This window comes from Plecotus auritus, assembly GCF_963455305.1.
Source record: "Plecotus auritus genome assembly, chromosome: X".
In the NCBI taxonomy this organism is placed as follows: Eukaryota; Metazoa; Chordata; class Mammalia; order Chiroptera; family Vespertilionidae; genus Plecotus; species Plecotus auritus.
This window is the reverse complement of record NC_137784.1, coordinates 89,946,907-89,972,122: the sequence shown is the minus strand read 5'-3', so window position 1 is coordinate 89,972,122 and position 25,216 is coordinate 89,946,907. Positions and strand designations below refer to the sequence as shown.

At 38.1% G+C, this 25,216-nt stretch overlaps 1 protein-coding gene across 5 annotated transcripts in view; it reads left to right on the top strand.

Moving 5' to 3' along the window:
* The window catches only part of TRPC5 (transient receptor potential cation channel subfamily C member 5), a 397,050-nt gene that overhangs the window by 179,449 nt on the left and 192,385 nt on the right, over window positions 1-25,216 (top strand). For 4 of the 5 annotated variants that reach the window (XM_080653344.1, XM_080653345.1, XM_080653346.1 and 1 more), the window contains one exon: window positions 1,292-1,393. The exons of the other annotated variant lie outside the window; for it this stretch is intronic. The gene's annotated coding sequence lies outside the window, so the exon portion shown is untranslated. The remainder of the gene's footprint in view (window positions 1-1,291; window positions 1,394-25,216) is intronic. 5 annotated transcript variants of the gene reach the window in all.

Genomic DNA, 25,216 nt, shown 5'->3' with positions numbered 1-25,216 from the left:
TGAGTGTCTGCCCCCTGGTGGTCAGTGCCCATCATAGTGACTGGTCATTCTGCTGTTTGGTTGATTTGCATATTAGCCTTTTATTATATAGGATAATTTCAAAAACAGAAAAGTTGTAAGAAAATTATAAAGACTGCCCACGTACCCCTTCACCCAGATTTCCTAATTCTTAGCATAAAAAAATTTTAGAGTCCTTTTGCCCCCATTTAAGGAGGGTTTGGCCAATAAGCTCCTAGGTGAACATTGCCACTTTAGATTCTAAGGTGAAAGGGTAACAGAAAGGGGCCAGACACTCATTTCTCAAAGCCTGTGGGAATTGGGGTGAAAGCCAACCCTAAAACTGATAATCAGATGCAAAACTTTTAACCAATTACACTGCCTACTATTCATTGTAATTAGTGTCATCCCATTCTGCCTTTTCCTTGACTACTTTAAGAAACATCATGCAAAGTGATAATGAGTGTTTAACAACAGATTTAAACTCCCCCATACGGCTGAGTGACTTGATGGAAACAAATATATATTTTTCACTCCAGAAAAAATAAAAAGCATTGATTTAATCCAATTGCCAGCAGTTCTACATAACTCCTCTTGACACCAAAGTGTAGTGACTAAAGAGTTGAAAATCTTACAAAAATAAAAATACCACATGCCCATAGCCATGAAAATTCATTAGGCAAATGCAAGTACCCACATCTTAACATGGATACTGTATATTTCTACCATGAATTTGGAAGAGTCCTCTGTACTATAGTCAGATGAGAGGTAGAAGAGACAATTGGATCATCCCACACCATCCAATGGAACTTTCTGTAATGATTAAAATGATCTATATCTGTCCTTTCCAATATGGTAGCCACAAGTCATCTATGGTTATTAAAGTGTTTGAAATGAGACTGGTGCAAATACAGAACTGAATTTTTTATTTCATTTTAATTCATTTAAATTTAAATAGCCACAAATGGCTAGTGGCTACTGTACTGGATATTGGAGCTCTATACCCTTCTCCACTCTAAGAAGAAATTTGTTCTCCAGTTCCCCTTATCTCTTTGCACTTTCCCTGATGATCATATCTACTCCCAACAGCTCCAATTACCACTTACAATGATGGCATTCAATCTTGGCTGCATGTTATATTCACCTGGGAAGCTATTTTTAAATGACAATGGTAGAAGGGTACTGTGACCCAAGCATGAGTATTTTTCAAAAGCTCCACAGATTATTCTAATGTGCAGCCATAGTTGAGAACCTTTGATCAAAATGCTGATGACTCCCAATTTTATATCACCAGATTTCAATGCTGTGCTCTACATGCTGATTGGATCTCTCCTTCCTGATGTCTCCAGAAACCCTCAAAAACCAACATATCCACATGGAACATCGTTACCTCCTAGTACGCTCACCCAAATCCTTAAAACTATAATTACTGGACTTACTTTTACCATTTTTCTATTTGTTTTCTATATGTCTATATATTTTCATGCCTCACTTCCTTCAATACAACCCTCTTTGAGTTTAATTGATTTTTGTAGTGTATTATTTTGATTTAATTCTCATTTTCTATTCTATATGTGTTTTTAGTTATTTTTAGTGGTCACCATGGCAATTATAATTAATACCTCTAATTTATAGCAAACTACTTTGAATTAATAACTTAGTTTCAACAGTGTAAAAAACTCTGATCCTATGCAGCTACATCCTTCCCCCTTTATGTTGTTATTGTCACAATCTACATTTATTTATTGTGTATGTACCCATTAACATAGATTTATAATTTTTGTTCTATGTGTTTCTCTTTTCAGTCATCTAGGGGGAACAAAAAAGAAAACTTATAAATAAAAAGTACAATAATACTGGCTTTTATAGTTAGCTATAGAGTTACTTTAAAGGTAACTTTTCTATTTCTTTGTGTGTCTTTTAATTACTATCTAGCTTGAAGGAGTACCACTAGCATTCTTCTAGGACATGGTTACAGACAATGATCTCCCTCAGATTCTGTTTATCTGGGAATGTCTTAATGTCTCCTTTATTTTTGAAGAATAGTTTTCTAAGATATAGAATTTTGTTTAAAGTTTTTTTTTTCCTTCAACACTTCAAATATCTCACTTAACAGTCTTGTGGCCTCCATAGATTCTGAATAGAAATTGGCTGTTAATTTTACTGAGGAACCCTTATATATAACAAGTCACATATCTAGCTGCTTTTAAGATCCTATCTTTGTTTTTTGACAGTTTGGTAATTATGTGTTTCAGTGTGGAATCTCCTTGAGTTTAGCCATCTTGGAGTTTGTTGACCTTCTTGAATATATAGATTAATATGTTTCATCAAATTTTGGAAGTTTGGGGCCATTATTTTCTCAAATTTATTTTCTGCCTGTTTCTGTTTCTCCTCTCTTTCTGGGGCACCTATTATTCATCTGTTGGTGATAGTGTCTCACATACCTCTGAGGTGCTATTTACCTCTCTTCATTGTTTTTTACTTTCTGCTCCTCAAACTGGATTATTTCAATTGATATAGCTTCAGCTTCACTGATTCTTTCTTCTACCTGCTCAAATCTACCATTTAGCATTTGGCAAACACTGCTGCAGAGGCTGCTCCACCTTGGAGAAATCCCAAAGAGGGGTAAAAAAAAAGTCAATCCTCTGAGAAGATCCCTCTTTTTCATACAGCAATTCAATATATAGGAATTGATCAGTCAAAATATACAATCACAATTCTTTGAGAATAAAATCCATATATTCCCCTTCACCTTGGCACCAGCAACCCACACTAGAAATGCAGGCCACTATCCCCATGGCTGTCTGCAAGCTAAGGAGTAGGGAATGGTCAGAAGTTCAGTAAAAATGTCACAATACCTTCTTACCAAAATTTAGTAGCTTCTTTCTTCACTAAGCACTACTCTGGTTGTAAGTTTTTATTAGATTCCAGAGTTCAAAAAATGTTGATTCTGGTGGTGTTTGCTAGGTTAATCATTGCATTAGTGGAGATATGGGTTTTTGGAGTTGCTTACTCTGTCATTTTTTATAATGTCATTTTTTTCTTAATCAAAATTTCTGTGAAAATTTTTAGACATTTATCCTTTCATTTAAACTTTACTTTTTTGTCTAGCTCCATAATCACAAATGGAATGCTTTTTAAATCTTAATTTAAGAAGAAATTATATTTTTATTAGAGTCTTTCTTTTCAGTAGCATAGTGTGTTTCCATATTTTCTTTGGTCTCACTTTATCACCTTCAGTGACTTCTTTTACACGGATCTTGTTCTTTTCTAGGTAAATTTATTCATAGATATCTTAAGATGTTGTCACTAAGGTGCATTGGATTTTTTTCCATTTCAATTTCTGAGTGATTATGATAACTCATGTTATCAATTTTTCAAAGTAGTTGATATGTGTATATTTTTCTTACATTCTGTCACCTTACCAAAGAATCTTATTTATTCTAAAAGATTTTAAAAGTTTCCTGGGTGTTTTATTATACAAATATATTATCTGAATATAAAGGTAATTTGTCTCCTCTGTTAAATATTTATAATATTTTCATATCCTTATATTACTCAAACTTTAAAAATGCATAATAGTGCTGAAAATGACATCCTTATCTTGTTTGTGACTTTAATAGCAATGGGTCCAGTATTTCATAATTTATTATGATATTTGTTATTGATTTGAGGTAAAGAGTCTTTTGTGCATAAGTAGTTAATTTCTCTTCCAATTTTTAAGGAATGGGTGCTGAGTTATATCAAATTATTTGTATTAATATAATCATGTTTTCTTTCCTTTAAGTTATGGACTTATTTACTGAATTATATTGAAAATTTCCTCATATTGAACCATGCTTGTACTCTTAGGATAAATTCTACTTTGTTATACTGTATTATTCTTCAAATACACTACTTTTATTTAGAATTTTTGGAATTATTTTCACGGTTGAAATTTATCTACAATTTTCATTTGGGGTACCTTTATTAATTTTTTATCATTAAGATTATGCTAGCTCTATAGAATTAATTGAGGGTTTTTTCCTTTTTCTATAATCTGAAATATTTATATATTTGTTTTATTTTAGAGAGAGAGGAGAGATGGTGAGAGAGAAACATCAATGTGAGAGAAAAACATCATTTGGCTACCTCTTGCATGCCTCCTATTTTGGATCGAGCCTGCAACCAGGGCATGTGCCCAGACTGGTAACCAAACTTGCAATCCTTTGGTGCATGGGATGACACTCAATCAATTGAGCTACCCCAGCCAAGGCTAAAATATTTTTAATATAAAGATACCATCTGCCCCTAACAGGTTTGGCTCAGTGGATAGAGCGTTGGCCTGTGGACTGGAGGGTGCCAGGTTCGATTCCAGTCAAGGGCATGTACCCTGGTTGCGGGCACATCCCCAGTGGGGGGTGTGCAAGAGGCAGCTGATTGATGTTTCTCTCTCATCAATGTTTCTAACTCTCTATCCCTCTCCCTTCCGTGCTATAAAAAATCAATAAAATATATTTAAAAAAATATACCATCTGTATTTTTAAAGTTTTATATATAGCTATATAACCTGAGCTGAATGAATTTTAATTAGTAGATATTTCAAACTATTTTAATTTTTGCTATGATTATTAATATGTTCAGGGTATCTATTTATATCTGATTTGATTTTGGTAATTTTCCAGAGACTATTGTCACTTAGAATAATTTTGGCATCTTGTAACAGAAAAACATGCCAAAAGAGGGTTAACAAAAAGAGAGTTTTCATCTTATAAAACTGAAAGCCTAGAGGTTGATCAGCTCTCAGATTGATTAATTCAGTGGCTCAAAGATGTCATAAAAGACCCAATTTATGCCATCCTCAGAATGTAGCCTCCATCTTTTAGGTTGGCTATCCTCAGAATCTCAAGGTGGCTATCAAAGTCTTTGTTATCACATGCAAATTATAACATTCATAGACACAAAGGGAAATACTTCTTTTTTTACATCTCTTTTTAAGAATATACAAGGGAAAGAGGGACAGGTATGAACGGGCAAAGGAAGATAAAGATCAGATGCACTCAAAAGGGAAAAAACTATAGTATATATGCAATTTCATTTTTTATAAATCTAATGGCAACCACACACAGAAATTCCCCAAACAAGACACAGATCCAGAGACAGAGAAGCATCCATCAGACCATCAAACCTCAGAGGGAAGGTAAGGGAGGGTAGGGGTAAGGGGGAGAGATCAACCAAAGGACTTGTATGCATGCATATAAGCCTAACCAATGGACACAGACACCAAGGAGGTGAAGGCATGAGTGGGGGGTTGGGGGACAATGGGGGAATAAGGACACATATGTAATACCTTAATCAATAAAGAAAAAAAAAAAGAGGAAACAGAGGAAAGATATATGGAATACCACCAAACAAAAACAACAGATAGAAGCATAAAGAAAAAGAACCAATGGAGGCACAGAGTTACCAGAAAACAAAAGAGAAAATGGCTATAGGAAATCCTCATACATCAATAATTACCCTAAATGTAAATGGTTTAAATTCACCAGTAAAGAGGCACAGAGTAGAAGAGTAGATCAAAAAATAAAACCCAACCATATGCTGCCCATAAGAGACACATCTAAACAGCAGAGACAAAGGTAGATTCAAAGTCAAAGGGTGAAAAATAAAATAAAATAAAATAAAAAATAAAAGAAACCAAAGTCAAAGGGTGGAAAATGATTCTCCAAGCAAATAACATCCACAAAAAAGCAGGTGTAGGCATACTTATAAATGACAAAATAGACCTCAAGGTAACAAAGATAAGGAGAGACAAAGATGGACACTTTATAATGATAAAGGGAACACTACATCAAAAAAACATAACACTTCTTAATATATATACGCCCAACCAGGGAGCACCGAAATATATTAAACAGCTACTCACAGAACTAAAGGGAGAAACAGATCAAAACACAATTATAGTTGGAAACCTTAATACTCCATTGACAGCTCTAGACACATCAACCAAACAAAAAGTCAATAAAGAAATATCTGCCTTAAATGAAACATTATGCCAAATGGATATAATCAACATTTACAGAACATTTCATCCCAGAACATCAGATTATGCATTGTTCTCCAGTGCACATGGAACATTCTCAAGGATAGACCATATGTTGGGTCACAGAACTAGCATCAACAAATTCAAAAATACTGAAATTATTCCAAGTATATTTTCTGACCACAATGCCATGAAATTAGAAATCAACTGCAAAAAAGAGGTAAAAAAAACAAACCTATAAATACGTGGAGATTAAACAACATACTGATAAAAAATGACTGGGTCAAAGAAGAAATAAAAGATGAGATCAAAAGATATAGAGAGACAAAGGAGAATGATAACACAACATATCAAAACCTCTGGGATGCAGAGAAAGCTGTAATAAGAGGGAAGTTTATATCACTACAGGCCTATCTCAAGAAACAAGAGAAATTCCAAGTAAACAAACTAACATCGCACCTAAAAAGACTAGAAAAAGAAGAATAAAAGCAAACCAAAGTTAGCAGAAGAAAGGAAATAATAAAAATCAGAACAGAATTAAATGAAATAGAGAACAAAAAGACTATACAAAAAATCAATAAAACAAAGAGCTGGTTCTTTGAAAAGATTAATAAAATTGACAAACCCCTGGCTAGACTCACTAAGGAAAAAAGGTAAAAGACCCATATAAACAAAATCAGAAATGAGAGAGGAGAAATCACCACAGACATCACAGATAAACAAAGGATCATTCTAGAATATTATGAAAGCCTTTATGCCATCAAATTCATTAACTAGAAGAAATGGATAAGTTCCTAGAAATATATAACCTTCCTAGACTAAATCATGAAGAAACTGAAAATCGAAATAAACCGATCAGCAGTGAGGAAATTGAAACAATCATAAAAAACCTCCCCCAAAAAAGCAAAAGTCCAGGACCAGATAACTTCACCAGTGAATTCTACCAAACATTCAAGGTCGAATTAAAGCCTATTCTTTTCAAACTCTTCCAAGAAAATTGAAGAAGCAATACTTCCAACACATTCTATGAAGCCAATATAACCCTGATACCAAAACCTGGCAAAGATAATGCACAAAAAAGAAAACTACAAACCAATATCCCTGATGAATACAGACTCAAAAATCCTAACCAAAATACTAGCTAATCGAATACATAAGTACATCCACAAAATAATACATCACAATCAAGTGGGATTCATTCCAGGGGCAAAAGGATGGGTCAGCATTCACAAATCAATCAACATAATACACCACATTAACAAAAGAAAGGATAAAAATCATATGATCTTGTCAATAGATGCAGAAAAAGCATTTGATAAGATACAACATTTTAATTTATGATTAAGACCCTCAATAAAATAAGAATAGAAGGAAAGTACCTCAACTTAATAAAGGATATATATGATAAACCCTTAGCCAATATCATACTAAATGGTGAAAAACTGAAAGCTTTTCCCCTAAGATCAGGAATAAGACAAGGATGTCCATTCTCACCACTCATTCAACACTAGAGGCCTGATGCGTGAAATTCATACAAGAGTAGGCTTTCCTACCCCTGGCTGCCAGCACTGGCTTCCCTCCAGCACCCAGGACCCAGGCTTCCTTCACAGCCCTGGTCTGGAAGGATGTCTGGTCTAATTAGCATATTACACTTTTATTATTATAGATACTACTGGAAGTTCTAACCAGAGCAATAAGGCAAGAGAAAGAAATAAAAAGCATCCAAATAGGGAAGGAAGAAATCAAACTGTCACTTTTTGCAGATGATATATAGAAAAACCTAAAGACTATCAAAAAACTACTGGAAACAATAAACAAATACAGTCAAATTGCAGGATACAAAACCAATGTGCAAAAATCCATTGCCTTACTGTATACCAACAACAAAACTTCAGAAAAAGAAATGGAGAAAACAATTTCTTTTGCAATACATTGCAACCAAAAGAATACTAGTAAAATACCTAGGAATAAACTTAACAAAGAATGAAAGACCTATATACTGAAAATTGCAAAACATTTTTCAAACAGATTGAAAAAGACACAACGAAATGGAAAAATATCCCATGTTCATGGATTGAAAGAATCAACATAGTTAAAATAGCCATTTTACCCAAAGCAATATACAGATTTAATGCAATCCCCATTAAAATCCCAATGTTATTTTTTTAAAGAAATACAGTAGAATGAGAAATCATCAGATTTGTTTGAAACCACAAAAGACTCAGAATAGTCAAAGAAATCCTGAAAAAAGAGAACAATACTGGAGGTATCACGCCACCTGACTTCAAAAAATACTACAAAGCTATGATAATCAAAACAACATGGTATTGGCAGAGAAACAGATACACAGATCAATAGAACAGAATAGAGAGCCCAGCTATAAAACCAAATGTATGAACAGGTAATTTTTGACAAAGGTGCCAGAAATGCACATTGGAGTAAAGATAGTCTCTTCAATAAATGTTCCTGGGAAAATTGGAAAGCCACATTCAAATGAATGAAACTGGATTGCAGTTTGTCCCATCTACAAAAATTAATTCAAAATGGATCAAAGACTTAAACATGTGATCCAAAACTATAAGTCACATAGAAAAAAATATAGGTACCAAACTTATGGACCTGGGTGGTAGAGAACATTTTATGGACTTGACCCCAAAGGCAAGGGAGGTAAAGGCAAAAATAAATGAATGGGACTATATCAAACTGAAGAGCTTCTGCACAGCAAAAGAAATGGACAACAAAACAAACAGATAACCAACCAGATGGGAGATGATATTTGCAAACAGTAGTTACTCCAACAAAGGCTTAATTTTCAAAATATATAAAGAACTCATAAAACTCAACACCAAACAAACAATCCAATCAAAAAGTGGGAAGAGGACCTGAAAGTACACCTCTCCCAAGAAGACATACAAACAGCCAATAGATATATGAAAAGAAATTCAAACTCACTGACAATCAGGGAAAGGCAAATTAAAACTACAATGAGATACCACCTCACACCTGTTAGAGTGGCCATTATCAACAAGACAAGCACCAACAAGAGTTGTAGAGGTTGTGGAAAAAAAGGGAACCCTCATCCACTGCTGGTGGGAATGTAGACTGGTACAACCACTATGAAAAGCAGTGTGGTACATATACAAAATGGAATACTATGCTGTGGTAAAAAAAAAAGGAGTTCTTACCATTTGCAACAGCATAACAGCATGGATGGAACTGGAGAGCATTATGCTAAGTGAAATAAGACAGTCAGAGAAAGATAAATATCACATGATCTCACTCATTTATGAAATATAATGAAAAACATAAACTGATGAACAAAAACAGATCCAGAGACAGAGAAACATCGATCAGACCGTCAAACCTCAGAGGGAAGGTAGGGGAGGGTGGGGGTAAGTGGGAGAGATCAACCAAAGGACTTGTATGCATGCACATAAGCCTAACCAATGTATACAGACACCAAGGGGAGTGAGCGCATGAGGGGGGGGGGGGGGCAATGGGGCAATAAGGACACATATGTAATACCTTAATCAATAAAGAAAAATAATTTATAAAGAAAAGAAGTGCACTAACAAAAACCACGCTAGTGGGTCTCAGGTTCCACTCTGCGCAGGGGAGCCAGATTGAATCTAGAGATTTGGACATGTGGCATCCAGATTCTGGACTCTGAGCTGGGCAGTGAGCGGGGATGATTTCTGGTTTCTGATGCGCTGGATACCCTGAGCAATTAGCACCCAGGCTGCCCAGCAAGCAAAGGCTCCAAGTCTCGGAAATCTGCCGGACCAAACCCCACTCCAATCGCACCCGCCTGTCTGTCTGAATCACTGTTGTGAGTTTGCGTCCGAATGAAGGCTGTGTTGGAAACTAAAACAAAAAAAGAAAGCAGTCTGGCAATTCCTCAAAAAATGAAAAATAGAGCTACCATACGACCCAACAATCCCACTCCTGGGTATATACCCCAAAAACTCGAAATCATTTATACACAAAGATATATGCACCCCTATGTTCATTGCAGCATTATTCACAGTGGCCAAGAGTTTGAAACAGCCAAAGTGCCCTATGATAGAGGACAAGATAAAGAAGATGTGGTATAGATACACAATGGAGTACTACATGGCCATAAGAAAGGATGAAATACAGAATTTACAGCAATAAGGAAGGACCTTGAGAACATTATGCGAAGTGAAATAAGTCAAACAGAAAAAGCTAAGAACTATATGGTTTCACCTATATGTGAAATATAAAACTAAACATATGAACACAAACAGCAGTGTGGTGGTTGCCAGAGGAAGAGGTGTTGGGGAAGAAAGGGGTCCTAATATGAGGTGACAGGAGAAAATTTGACTTCGGGTGGTGGGCACATGGTCCTATATACAAATTTTATAAATTAGTAATCCACACATGAAACCTATATGTTCATGTTGATTAATGTCACCCCAATAAAATTTAAAAAACATTAAAAATAAACAAGAAACAGAAAAAATAAACAAATACATAAATAAATAAACAAACAAATAAATAAATAAATAAATAAATAAATAAATAAATAAGAAGGAGCTGGTAAGAAATCCTGGACATTTTTCCTGACTAGTAGTACCAAAACAGGAAACAAAATTGCTATGATTATAAAAAGTGAAAATGTTTAGAATATTAAAGGATGTTTACTTCAGGACTTTCTCTATAAAAGCATTGAAATTTATAAAAGCTGTAAAATGCTAATCTTAATTTTATATCTTTCAGAGAGAGGGAATATAAATGGAAATGTAGAAAATTACTAGCAAAGAAAATCTGGGAACATTGATTCCCTAACTATTTTTCTAAGTGCTTTATAAGTATTCTATTTAAACACACCACACACACACCCCTTTTATTTAAAACATTTTCACTTTTATTATTGCAAGTACAATTGTTTAACAATCTCTCTGAATCATTTAAGCTTGTATCTTCTTACAAAAGGGGATTATATGTACCTTTTAATTTTACCCTCAAAAACATAGTTTAGGAAAATTACTAATTGTGGAAGAAATAGAAGCCAATATTAGAATATAACTATGCACACTAGAAATTTTTATATATATTCACAATACTAACATTGCTAGGCAATCCTATCGTATCTAATAAAAGAGTAATATGCAAATTAACCATCACTCGGCTACACCCACAAGCCACGCCCACAAGCCACGCCCATAAGCCAATCAGGAGGGAATGTGCAAATAAACCCAACCAAGATGGCTAAGGCCGCAGAGAGCAGGAGGGAAGCTTGGGTTTCCCCGGCAATGGAGGAAGCCAAGCTTTCCATCTGCCCTTGCCGGCCCAGGCCTCCACTCAAGGCTACAAAGTTTCAATGATAGAAGATACATAAACCCAAACAGAAATGGCGGCAGCCACGGAGCTGGAAAGAGCAGGAGGCTAGGGTTGCCTGCGGCGATGGAGGAAGCCAAGCTTTCTGCACACCCTGGCCAGCCCAGGCCTCCGCTTAAGGCTACAAAGTTTCAATTATAGAAGATACATAAATCCCAACAGAAATGGCTGCCGCCACGGAGCAAGCAGAAGGCTTGGCTCCGCTCCAGGCTACAAAGTTTCAATTGTAGAAGATAAATAAACCCCAGATCCCAGGGCCTCCTCTTGGGTTGCCAGGGGGCGTGGCCAGCCTGCAAACCACCACAGGCCCCTCGCCCAGGCCGCCCCACACCCCAAGGGAACCCCCATTCTGATCCAGGACACCCTTGAGGGCAAACCAGCTGGCCCCCACCCCTGCACCAGGCCTCTATCTTATCTAATAAAAGAGTAATATGCAGATTGACCATCACTCCAACACACAAGATGGCTGCCCCCATGTGATCAAAGATCCTGCCCCCATGTGGACACAAGATGGCCACCACAAGATGGCCAGCAAGGGAGGGCAGTTGGAAGGGACCAGGCCTGCAAGGGAGGGCAGTTGGGAGTGACCAGGCCTGCAAGGGAGGGCAGTTGGGGTGATCAAGCCTGCAAGGGAGGGCAGTTAGGGGTGACCAAGCCAGCAGAGGAGGGAAGTTGGGGGCGACCAGGCCTGCAGGGAAAGGCAGTTGGGAGGGACCCAGGCCTGCAGGGGAGAGCAGTTGGGGAGGACCAGGCCTGCAGGGGAGAGCAGTTGGGGGGGGGGACCCAGGCCTGAAGGGGAGAGCAGTTGGGGGGGACCAGGCCTGCAGGGGAGGGCAGTTAGGGGAAAACAGGCTGGCAGTGGAGCAGTTAGGCATCAATCAGGCTGGCAGGGGAGTGATTAGGGGGTGATCAGGCTGGCAGGCAGAAGAGGTTAGGGGCAATCAGGCAGGCAGGCAGGCGAGCAGTTGGGAGCCAGCAGTCCTGGATTGTGAGAGGGATGTCTGACTGCCTGTTTAGGCCTGATTCCACCAGGATCGGGCTTAAACGGGCAGTCGGACATCCCTCGAGGGGTCCCAAATTGGAGAGGGTGCAGGCTGGGCTGGGGGACACCCCCCCCGTGCACGAATTTCATGCACCAGGCCTCTAGTAGATGTATAAAATTTTAAATGAAACTTGGATTCCTTCTTTTTTTTATGTACCTGTTTCAATCTTTTGCCAATTTTCTATAGTTATCTGTCTTTTCCTTATTGATTTGTAGTCATTCCTATAAATTCTAGATATAAGCTATTTGTTAGTTATGTGCATTGCAATAATCTCACTCAGTCATTTGGCCTTTTTATCCTTTGATAAAGTCTTTTGAATAACAAAAAATTCTTAATTTTAATAAAATAAAATTTAACATTATTTTCTTTTAAGTGCCTTTTTGCTGTGATACTAAAACATTTTATTTTTATCTTCTTTAAGATATCAAGGTATTTCTTGAGCTCACCAAGATATTTTCTTTTTTAAAAAAATAAATCTTTATTGTTGAAAATAAAAAAGGAAACTTTCCCATAAGTCCTTCAGCATATCTCATTGTCCAGAATTACATCAAATGCTGAAATCTAGGTCAATTGCTGGCCAAAGAAATGGAATTTCCAATATTAACTTAGACTAATTAAGACTTTCCTTGAGGTAGAGGGGGCTTCTTGTCTATGAACAAGGCTGTATGGGGTGGGGGAGGTTAAACATGCAATGAAAAGTGGAGCTCAACCAACAGAGCATGTCCCCATTGCTATCTACACCACTATTTATGTAGTAATTCAATATTATATGTCTATTGAGAATCTATTATGTGCTAGGTTCTGGGTATAGAGTAGTAACTATGACAGATAAGGTTATTGCTATTATGGGATTTACATTTTGGTTGGAAAGCTATATCTTAAAATTATAAATAAAAATATGGTCATTTCAAACAGTGATAAGTTATTGAAGAAAATCAAGTAAGGGTAATGAGATAGAAGGTGAGGGGCTTGCTGTGCTATAAAAGGTGGTCTTGGAAGCATTACTCAGGAGATGACACTTGATCTCAAACCTACATGATAAGAAAGAAACAATGAAGATCCAGTGGAAGAGGATTATAGAGACTGAACTTCATGTGCAAGTGTTTCAAAGTAGTCACATGCTTGAGAGGTTTGAAGAATAGAAAGTCAATGTTCTCTTAAAATGCATTGTATTTTATAAACCCACACCTGAGCACATGCTGTTTCCATCATCTAGAAAGATCATCGCTACATTGCTGTCTCTCAAACTCCAATCAACCCTCCTAAATATAGCTCAAATATTACATGGTCTTCAATTACCTCCCCAGGTAAAGTAAGAACACTTTGTGTCCTTACTATATATTAGAATCTTTATCTCACAGTAGTACATTTAACTTATTTTTATTTTTGCCTTTTTCTCTAGAATTTGAGTTGCTTCAAGGCAAGGCTATGCCTCACTTAAATTTGTATTTCCCATTATCAAGTATTCGGGCCCTGACAAATAGTAGGTATATAACAAATATTAGTTGAATTGAAACATATAGCTACTAGTCTTTAGCACTATTATAGGCATTATGGAGCATACAAAAGAACCTATCTTCATTGAAATAGTTAAGAAGGTAGACTCTGGTGCATTGCAATAATGCCCACTGTCAGAAGCTTGGCTCTTGTCCCATTTTCACTACTTATAGCTGTGTGATCTTAAGCCATTTACTTAACCTCTCTGTACCTCAGGTTTCTTATCTGTGAAGTTAGAGATAATAATGGTAACTGTCTTTAAAAAGTGAGGAATAATTTTAAAAATGTATGTGAAGCTTTTAGCACACACATATCTGGCACATGATATGTGCTTAGTGTTAATTTATTATCTGTAAATTAATAAAATTATTAGATTAATAAGATTTATACAAATTTTTAAAAATACTACAAATACAACACTATGCAGGATGGTTTAAAGTGCATTCTGAAACAGAATGTTATGTTATCTTGATCTGAAAAAAGCACTGCTGAATGAATAAAAGAAGAAAAAAAAAGCCACAGTATAATATGTGCTGGTGTGACCATTCTAGAGACCTGGGTTCATTTCTGAGCGTCATACTTTTTAATATATATTTTTATTGATTTCAGAGAGGAAGGGAGAGAGAGACAGAGGAAGATAGAATCATCAATGATGAGAAAGAATCATTGATCAGCTGCCTCCTGCATGTCACACACTGGAGATCGAGCCTACAATCTGGACATGTGCCCTGTCCAGGAATCAAAGCATGACCTCCCGTGATCTATGCTCAACCACTGAGTCACACTAGCCAAGCTGAGAATCATACTATTCTCATTCTCATCTTTCCCTGGGAGACATTTGTCTTCAGTTACCCACACAGCTGTGGGCACAGATTTTCTTGTAGCAGTAATGGTTAGCCCAGCACCACCAGTGACACTATCTGAAAAGATATTCAGTCTTTCTTTCCATGGTAGCCTTTTAAGTGGCAAATGGGCAACAAATGTTTAAGATAATTTTTTAGATGGGGAAATTGAGGTTATGGAATTTTAGCTCACCTCTAATCCTTATCTCTTATTATACCACTGTTTCCCAACTAGTCCATGATCAATCATCATCTTTGTTCTTGCACTCTGCAGTGCCTGGACTACTCTCACATTTTTACATTTAATTTATTCTCCAAGGGCTGCCTTAATAGTTACCTTCTCCATGAAATCTCTCAGATATACAGACCTCATTGAGCCCTTTCTGAAATTTCAAAGCTTCAAATCAGTAACACATAATTTATCACTTCATTCCACAACTTTGCCAACACTCCTCAGCTAGGCGGTAGTTGCTCATTAAATATTCATTTGTTAAGCACCGTCATGTTGTAGACCATGTGTGAATATGGGGAAGAAAGGAAACAAAGTATTCTTACCCTACTGGCAAGAAGACAAACATGCAGTTGGGTGACATTGGAGAATTGTGATTCAAATGTCCATGGAGAATTCAGAGGAATATTGGCTAACCTGAGGGTATTGGGGGAAGGCTTCACAGAGAAGGGGACCTATGAGCAAGGTTCTGGGGCTGAGATGGATTTTGTTGGATGAGGCCATGTGCAAAGATATAGTCATAAAATGGAAACTCAGAGAACATGGCCTAGTATGGCTAGAACTTAGGGTGGGATGGAGTAAGATGAGAGAATATCATGGAAGGTTTACTTATTTTTCATCAAATATGTATGCATTTGATGGTATGACAGGAATTAGCTAGGTGCGGGTGCTGAAAAAACAGGACAGATGCAATTTCTTCACTTGAGCTTTAAGAATAATTGAACAGAACAGGGAATTGCCCAGTAAAAAAAGAAACATATAACTACAAATTGTAATAAGCATTAAGAATGAAGAGAAAAGGATGGTGACCGGCAGGAAGGTAGGGAGGGAGAGTGTGTGAGAGAGTGAGGGAGCAATAGAGGGGTGTGTGGACAGGTGTGGGTGTGTGTGTGAGTGAAATAGGGACAGTTAGACCCTGCAGTTCTTCCAGGAAGCTGCCAATCCAGGCAGTCTTAGACAGCAAAAACCCGCAGCCACGGCAAACAATTCCGGGACGACACCAGCGGCACAGAGACCATGCCATCTTGAAGAACAGAACTGCTTGAGATTAGAATTCTAGCCTCGCCAACACCCAGTCTGGTCTCAGAAGCAAACCAGGACCCTACAGCCACTCTGATAGAAGACCTGCCACCAGAGCTGCAGACCCAGGGACACCAAGAATCCAGGCACCCGACCACAGATTTCTGGGAGTCACAAAGCCAATCCCCCTTCTCCGCCACCCCATGGCAATGACATAGAAACTACCAGACCCAGCCGCACAATAAGTCTTTCTGCACAAAGCAGTGGGGACTCTACCTGATTTTGAGCCTTGGTGTCGGATGCAGGAAGTTTGTTTCCCTTGACTCCTCTCTGTGCCCAGGCAGGGAGACTGAGCTAAATTTGAGCCTAGCTGCTCATCCTTAGGGAGGTAATTTTCTGCAACCAGATCCCGCACGAAGACAGGGCAGGAAGACAGCGCTGAAATTGAGCCTGGACTTGAGAACTCAGGGAATTTGTTTCCCATGACTAGTCTCTGCACCCAGGCAGGGAGACTGAGCTGAATTTGAGCCTAGCTGCTAATCCCTAGGGAGGTAATTTTTTGCGACCAGATCTCATGCCCACCTAGGGAGACAGCGCTGAATTTCAGCCTGGGGGTGCAAACCTGGGGAGGTTGTTTCCCATGAACAGAACCTGCACCTTAGCAGAGAGGCTGCACTGAAATTGAACCTGGATGTGCGGACTTGGAGAGTTTGTTCCCCACGACCAGACCCTGTTCCCACACAGGGAGGCAGCACTGAATTTGAGCCTGGGTGCATGGACACGGTGAGTTTGTTTTCCACAGTGCACACCCGCATGACCAGACCCCACACCCACACTAAGTGGCAGTGCCACCTGACTTTGATTCAGGGCAAGCGCACACAGAAGGCTGTTTACTGCAGGGCAGAAGTGGACCTCCTGCCACACAGTGCGACTGAGCAACCCGGTCTCCCAAGCAGATCGGGGAACCTGAATCTCCACGCAAGAGGCATCAATGAGCACCAGTGACTAGACTCTGTTCCTCATTGCATGTGCCTTGGATCCCTGATTCCCAGTATATTCACACTAAGAGCCAGTGACTCCAATTCTTGGCGCATGTGCACACAGGGACCCTGAATCTCAGTGCAAGGTAGCACCAAGCAACAGAGACTCTGATACTCGATTCTCGGCATGGAAACAGGAGCCTCTGACTCCTGACACGCAATAGGGGACTTTGATTTTTGGCACACACCAGTAGGTTCTCTGTTTCAACGTGGCACAGGCCACACTAAGTCCCTGATTCTAGGTGCACACACGAGGCTACACTAAGCACCTGTGACTCTGACCGAGGGCGAGCGTGGATCCCACCAACCCACAGCAACTGCACGTCTTGGTGTCAGAGCTCTTCACCGACACTTGAGGGTGCAAAACTCCCACTGCACAAGGCCCAGACCCCCACAACTCAACAATTGAACCTTCTGGTGATAGTCAGAATGGGGAGACAATGAAGCAATCCCTAGAGTAAAGAAAAGGAGGAATCACCAAGAAAGGAAATAAGTGAAACAGAAGCATGCAACATGACAGAAAAAGAATTCAGAGTAATGGTCATACATTCATACACCAGATGGACTAAAATATCAACAACCTAAGCCAAAATCAGGAAGAAATGAAAAATGATGTAGCTACAATCAAAAACACCATGGAAGGCTTCAACAGTAGACTGGAAGAAGCAGAGGACCAAATTAGTAAGTTAGAAGATCAGGTACAGAAACAAGCCAAATATGAACAGCAACTAGAGAAAAAAAATAAAAAGCAGGAGGAGAGCCTAAGGGAGCTTTGGGACAATGCAAAACAAAATAACATACGTAACATAGGGCTGCCAGAAGGACAATAAGAGCAGCAAGGATTAGAAAATCTATTTGAAGAAATAATGACAGAAAACTTCCCTGATATGGGGAAGAAAAAAGTTACTCAGGTACAGAGAGTCCCAGGCAAGATGAATCCCAAAAGACCCACACCAAGACACGCCATACTTATAATGGCAAATGTTATCGACAAAGAGAGAATCTTAAAGGCTGCAAGAGAGAGACAGAGAGTTACCTACAAAGGATCCCCCATCAGATTATCAAATGACTTCTCAACAGAAACACATCAAGCTAGAAGGGAATGGAGGGAGATATACAAAGTGATGCAAAGCAAGGGACTGAATCCAAGAATACTCTATCCAGCAAGACTATCAATCAAAATTGAAGGGGACAGCAGGAGCTTTGCAAACAAAAAAAGGCTAAGGGAGTTTATCACTACCAAGCCAGAAATGCAAGAAATGCTAAAGGGAATGCTGTAAAAAGAAGAAACAATAAGGTAAGAATGAACACAGCCACAAAAAATAAAAATGGCTACAAACAAGTACCTTTCAATAATAGCTTTAAACATAAATGGACTAAGTGCTCCAATCAAAAGACATCGAGTGGCTGAATGGGTAAAAAAACATGACCCATATATATGCTGTCTACAAGAGACCCACCTCAGAACAAGGGACTCACACAGACTGAAAGTGAAGGGATGGAAAAATATCTTTCAGTCAAATGGAAATGAAAAAAAAAGCTGGGGTAGCAATACTTATATCTGACAAAATAGACCTCAAAGTGAAAGCCATAACAAGAGATAAGGAAGGCCACTTCATAATACTAAAGGGATCAATACAACAAGAGGATATAACCCTGATAAACATATATTCACCCAATGCAGGAGCACCCAAATACATAAAAAATCTCCTGGAAGATAAATCCTCTAGACAAAAAAATCAGCAAAGAAACAGCAATCCTAAATGACTCACTAGATCAGATGGACTTAATTGACATCTTCAGAACATTTCACCCCAAAGCCACAGAACATACGTTGTTCTCAAGTGCACATGGGACATTTTCAAAAATAGACCACATACTGGGTCACAAGCAAAGTCTCCCCAAATTCAAGAAGATTGAAATCATACCAAGCAACTTTTCAGACCACAATGGCATAATATTAGAAATAAGCTACAATAAAAACAATCCAAAACACTCAAACACTTGGAAGCTGAATAGCATGTTATTAAATATTGATTGGGTTACCAATGAGATCAAAGAAGAAATTAAAAACATTCTGGAAACTAATGACAATAAAAACACAACAATCCAAAACCTATGGGAGACAATGAAAGCAGTCCTGAGAGGCAAGTTTATAGCTCTACAGGCCTACCTCAAAAAACAAGAAAAAATGGTAGTAAATAATCTAATGCTAAAACTCAAAGAATTAGAAAGAGAGCAACAAGAAAAGCCAAGAGTGAGCAGAAGGAAGGAGATAATAAACATTAGAGCAGAAATAAATGACATAGAGGCCAAAAAACAAACAAACAAACAAACAAACAAAAAACAATACAAAATATAAATGAAACCAAGAGCTGGTTCTTTAAAAGTATAAACCAGATTGATGAACCTCTAGCCAGGCTCACCAAGAAGCAAAGAAAGAGGACTCAAATAAACAAAATCAGAAATAATGGAGGGGAAATAACAACAGACCCCACAGAAATGCAAAGGATTATTAAAAAATATTATGAAAAACTCTATTCCAACAAACTAGACAACCTGGAGGAAATGGACATAATCCTAGAAAAATACCACCTTCCAAAACTCAATCAGGAAGATTCTAAAAATCTCAATAGGCCAATAACTATGGAATATATTGAAGCAGTCATCAAAAACCTTCCAGCAAACAAAAGCCTCTGGCCAGACGGCTTCACAGGAGAGTAATACCAAACACTCAAGGAAGAACTAAAACCTATCCTCCTCAGACTATTCCAAAAAATTCCAGAGGAAGGAACACTTCCAAGCTACTTCTATGAAGCCAGCATCACCCTAATACCAAAAGCAGATAAAGGTAACACAATGATAGAGAATTACAGGCCAGTATCCCTCATGAACATAGATGCCAAAATCCTCAACAGAATTCTAGCAAATCGGATCCAGCAGTACATCAGAAAGATCATACACGATGACCAAGCAAGATTTATCTGAGGGATGCAAGGATGGTACAATATCCACAAATCAATAAACTTGATACATCACATAAACAAATTGAGGGAGAAAAATCACATAGTGATATCAATTGACACAGAAAAAGCATTTGACAAAATCCAACATCCTTTCTTGATAAACACTCTCAGCATGGTGGGAATAGAAGGATCATACCTTAACATCATAAAAGCCATATATGACAAACCCACAGCCAGCATCACACTCAATGGACAAAAACTAAAGCCATTTCCCCTAAAAACAGGAAAAAGACAAGGATGCCTTCTCTCACCACTCCTGTTCGACATAGTACTGGAAGTACGAGCCATTGCTATCAGACAACAAGAAGAAATAAAAGGCATCCAAATTGGAAAAGAAGTTAAACTGTCTTTATTCACAGACAACATGATACTGTACATAGAAAACCCTAAAGACTCCATCAAAAAATTATTAGACTTAAATGAATTTGGCAAGGTAGCAGGTTACAAAATTAATGCCAAGAAGTCTCTGGCATTCCTACACAGCAATAGTGAACTTACAGAAAGAGAGACTAAAAAAGCAATCCCATTTACCATCGTACCAAAAAAATTAAGATACCTAGGAATAAACTTAACTAAAGAGGTAAAAGACCTATATGCAAAAAACTACAAGACACTGAAAAAAGAGATAGAGGAAGACATAAACAGATGGAAGAACATACCATATTCATGGATTGGTAGAATCAACATCATCAAAATGTCCATACTTCCCAAAGCAATCTATAGATTCAATGCATTCCCCATTACAATACCAATGGCTTATTTCACAGACCTAGAACAAACTCTCCAAAAATTCATCTGTAATGAAAAAAGACCCCGAATAGCCACAGCAATCCTGAGAAAGAAGAACAAAGTAGGTGGGATCTCAATACCAGATATCAAGCTGTATTACAAAGCCACTGTTCTCAAAACAGCCTGGTACTGGCACAAGAACAGACATATAGACCAATGGAATAGAATAGAGAACCCAGAAATCAACCCAAACCACTATGCCCAATTAATATTCGACAAAGGAGGCATGAACATACAATTGAGTCAAGACAGTCCCTTCAATAAATGGTGTTGGGAAAATTGGACAGATATTTGCAAAAAAATGAAACTAGGCCAATGGAAGGAATTCCTACCATTTGCAACAACATGGATGGAAATGGAGAGCATTATGATTAGTGAAATAAGCCAGTGAAATACACCATACGCAAAAATAAACTCAAAATGGATAAAAGACTTAAACATAAGACGGGAAACCATAGAAATACTAGAGGAATCCACAGGCAGCAAACTCTCAGACATATGCCAAAAGAACTTCTTCACTGATACTGCCCCTAGGGAAATGGAAAATAAAGAGAAAATAAACAAATGGGACTACATCAAAATAAAAAGCTTTTGCACAGCAAAAGAAACCATCAACAAAACAACAAGAAAGACCACTACATGGGAGAACATATTTGCCAATGTTATCACTGATAAGGGTTTAATCTCCAACATTTACAGAGAACTCATACAACTCAACAAAAGGAAGATAAACAATCCAATCAAGAAATGGGCAACGGACCTAAATAGAAACTTTTCAAAAGAAGACAGAAGGAAGGCCAAGAGACATATGAAAACATGCTCAAAGTCACTAATTATCTGAGAGATGCAAATCAAAACGACAATGCAGTACCATCTCACACCTGTCAGAATGGCTATCATCAACAAATCAATAAACAACAAATGTTGGAGAGGATGCGGAGATAAAGGAACCCTCGTGTACTGCTTGTGGGAATGCAGATTGGTGCAGCCACTGTGGAGGAAAATATGGAGTTTCCTCAAAAACTAAAAATGGAACTCCCATTTGACCCAGTAATACCACTTCTAGGAATATATCCCTAGAAGCTAGAAACATCAATCAGAAAGGATATATATGCACCCTTATGTTCATAGCAGCACAATTTACCATAGCTAAGATTTGGAAACAGCCTAAGTGCCCATCAGCAGATGAGTGGATTAAAAAACTGTGGTACATCTACACAATGGAATAATACGCTGCACTAAAAAAGAAGGAATTCCTACCATTTGCAACAACATGGATGGAAATGGAGAGGATTGTGATTAGTGAAATAAGCCAGTCAGAGAAAGATAAATACCACATGATCTCACTCATCTCTGGGAAATAATGAACAACATAAACTAATGATCAAAAACAAATCCAGAGACTTGGAAGCATCAATCAGACTGTCAAACCTCAGAGGGAAGATAGGGGAAGGTGGAGGTTAAGGGGGAGAGATCAACCAAAGGACTTGTATGCATGCATATAAGCATAACCAATGGACACAGACACCAGGAGGGTGAGGGTATGTTTGGAGGGGGGGGGAGTTGGGAAGGTAATGGGGGTATGAGGACAAATATGTAATAACTTAACCAATAAAGAAATTTAAAATGCAAAAATAAAGAATAAAGAGAAAAGAGTACAATGAAGAAACAAATATGAAGGAACTACTTTATAGAACGAAGTTAGTGGGGATTGCTCTGAAGAGGTGACATGTTGTTGAGGTAGAAAATGAAAAGAGCTGAAGAAGAGTGTTCCAAGTGCCGATCAACGATCTTGGGGGTCAGGGAACTTGGCATGTTGGAAAAATTGAAAAAAGCTCCACAAGGCTGAAAAATAGTCATGAGGGTATAAAGTAGAGCACAGGGAACATAGTCAATAATATTGTAATAACTATGTATGATGTCAGATGGGTACTAGATTTATTGAGGTGATTATTTTGTAAGTTGTATAAATGCAGAACCACTCTGTTGTATACTTGAAAAGAATATAATATTGTATGTCAACTGTAATTTAAAAATAAAATAATAAAAATAGTGGATGAGGGTGAGAAAATGGCTTAAGATGAAGTTGGAGAGGAAAACACAAGCCAAGACCTAGTAGACCTCAACAGGAAGTATTGATTTTATAACAAGAACAGCAAGAAATCAACCAAGATGGAGTAAAATGGAATCAAGTTTGTGTTTCATGGGATAACTTGTCGATAGTGTGGTAGACAATCTGGAGGGGAGAGAATGAAGTCAGGATGATCAATTCTAAGGCTGTGAAATGGTCCAGGTGAAAGATAATGAAGGCAGGGATTGGTTCTTTCATAGCATCCAAAGGTGACTAGCATATTGATAGGCACATGGAAGGCTTCTACCATGTTCATATTGACTGGCTAAATAAATATAAACTGAGTTGTATTACTGAGTCTCTTTCCAGGAGATCACAGTGTCTCTTCTTCCTCCTCCCTTTTGTTTATAATGGAGACAGGGAGCAATCTACAAATAGTATTATTAAAGTCATTTGCTGTTTAATGACAAATGCTTACTCTAAGTGCCACTTTCCTTTAGTCACTTGAAAGTATTATAGGAAAATATCAGTATTTCTCAAGACATCCAAACAGTACCCTACCCTCCTGAGATTTTTATGCAGAGACTGATTTGTCATTTAGGCCTATTCAGGGCAAGGAGTAACACTCCATCTTCAAATACTAATTTCCCAGAAGATCACAAGCACATGAAATGCAAATGCCACTTGGTATAATATACGCTTTTCCCTCTGCCAAAACAGGGATGTAATTACCTGGAAAAGTGAAGCAAATGTTTAAGGAAGCTTCATGTCTTCATCTTTCTTACATCAAGATGAGACAAGAGTCCCTTTATCATATTTCTACTTCTTTTTGATGCCAAAACAGTTTGGTAATGAAAGACATGTAAATAACTTTGGTAAAACTCAGCTTCCAGAGAACACTAGAGGTCCCAGGGATAGGAGAGAAAGGAGCTAATCACCTAATGCAGTGGTCGGCAAACTGCGGCTCGCAAGCCACATGCGGCTCTTTGGCCCCTTGAGTGTGGCTCTTCCACAAAATACCACGTGCGGGCGCTCATGTACAGTGCGATTGAAACTTCGTGGCCCATGCTCAGAAGTCGGTTTTCGGCTCTCAAAAGAAATTTCAATCGTTGTACTGTTGATATTTGGCTCTGTTGACTAATGAGTTTGCCGACCACTGACCTAATGGATCTGAGCCTCATTTTCTACCCTGGGGAGGATAGCCATTTCTACCTCACAGGGCTAACACAAGGAGTCAATGATAAAGGTTCATGAATTTTATCTGTGAACTACAAGGCAGAAGCTCTATACTGTGATTCATTCTATGCAATTGAAGGCAAAGTATTTTATCACAAAGTTAAACACATTGCAGGAACTCAATAATAGGTTTTACTTTAAATTAAATTCTATGAAAATCTGGCTGTAGATGTGGTGCATGTAAAACAGACCATTCACTTCTCATATTTGAATCACATTTTCAGATCTATTAGTTCCTTGGTTTGGAATAGTGGAGGAAAAAAATCATGAGTGAACAGAGAGTGTCTGTGCTTATTTTTTGCAGCTAGCTGCCTTTGGCCTATTGGAGCCAGTACCCCTCTCCCAGGTGAACAGCAGCAAGAAACAGAATTTCAGTTAGCACTAAAACAGGATTGCAATCCAGGAGCTGTATCTGGGGCAATTGCAAATGCAATCCTGAAAAACAACACAAGCCCATAGGCCCAGAGCCCAAAGAAATTGGCCAAAGATGAACTCCAACTTTGCATCGCCAATCAGAAGTATTATCATGAGTATTTTCAGGCAGCAGAAGAGAAGGAAGGAACTAGCTTGTTCCATGTCTCAGGAGGTTTTGCCCTGAGCCAGCTGCTTTGATAATGCATTACCTTATTTAACTCTCACAATAGCTTTATGAGGTAGAAATTATTCTTTAACACAGAGCCTGGTACACAATGATAACTGCTATACATATTATTGATATTGATAAACTTAATAATAATAAACTGAAACACAGAGGGTTTGGCTTGAGTAACTTATCCAAGGTCACAGAGCTGGTAAAGTCAGGATTTGAGCCTAGGTATTTCTGACCCCAAAGCCTGGGCTTTTTCTGATATAATCCTTTTCAAGAAGCAAAAGATTGCGACATTAAAACAGTTTGGGATTCACCAGCAGATGAGTGGATAAAAAAGCTGTGGTATATTTACAGAATGGAATACTACACAGCTATAAAAAAGAAAGAACTCTTACTATTTGCAACAGCATGGATGGACCTGGAGAGTATTATGCTAAGTTAAACAAGCCAGTCA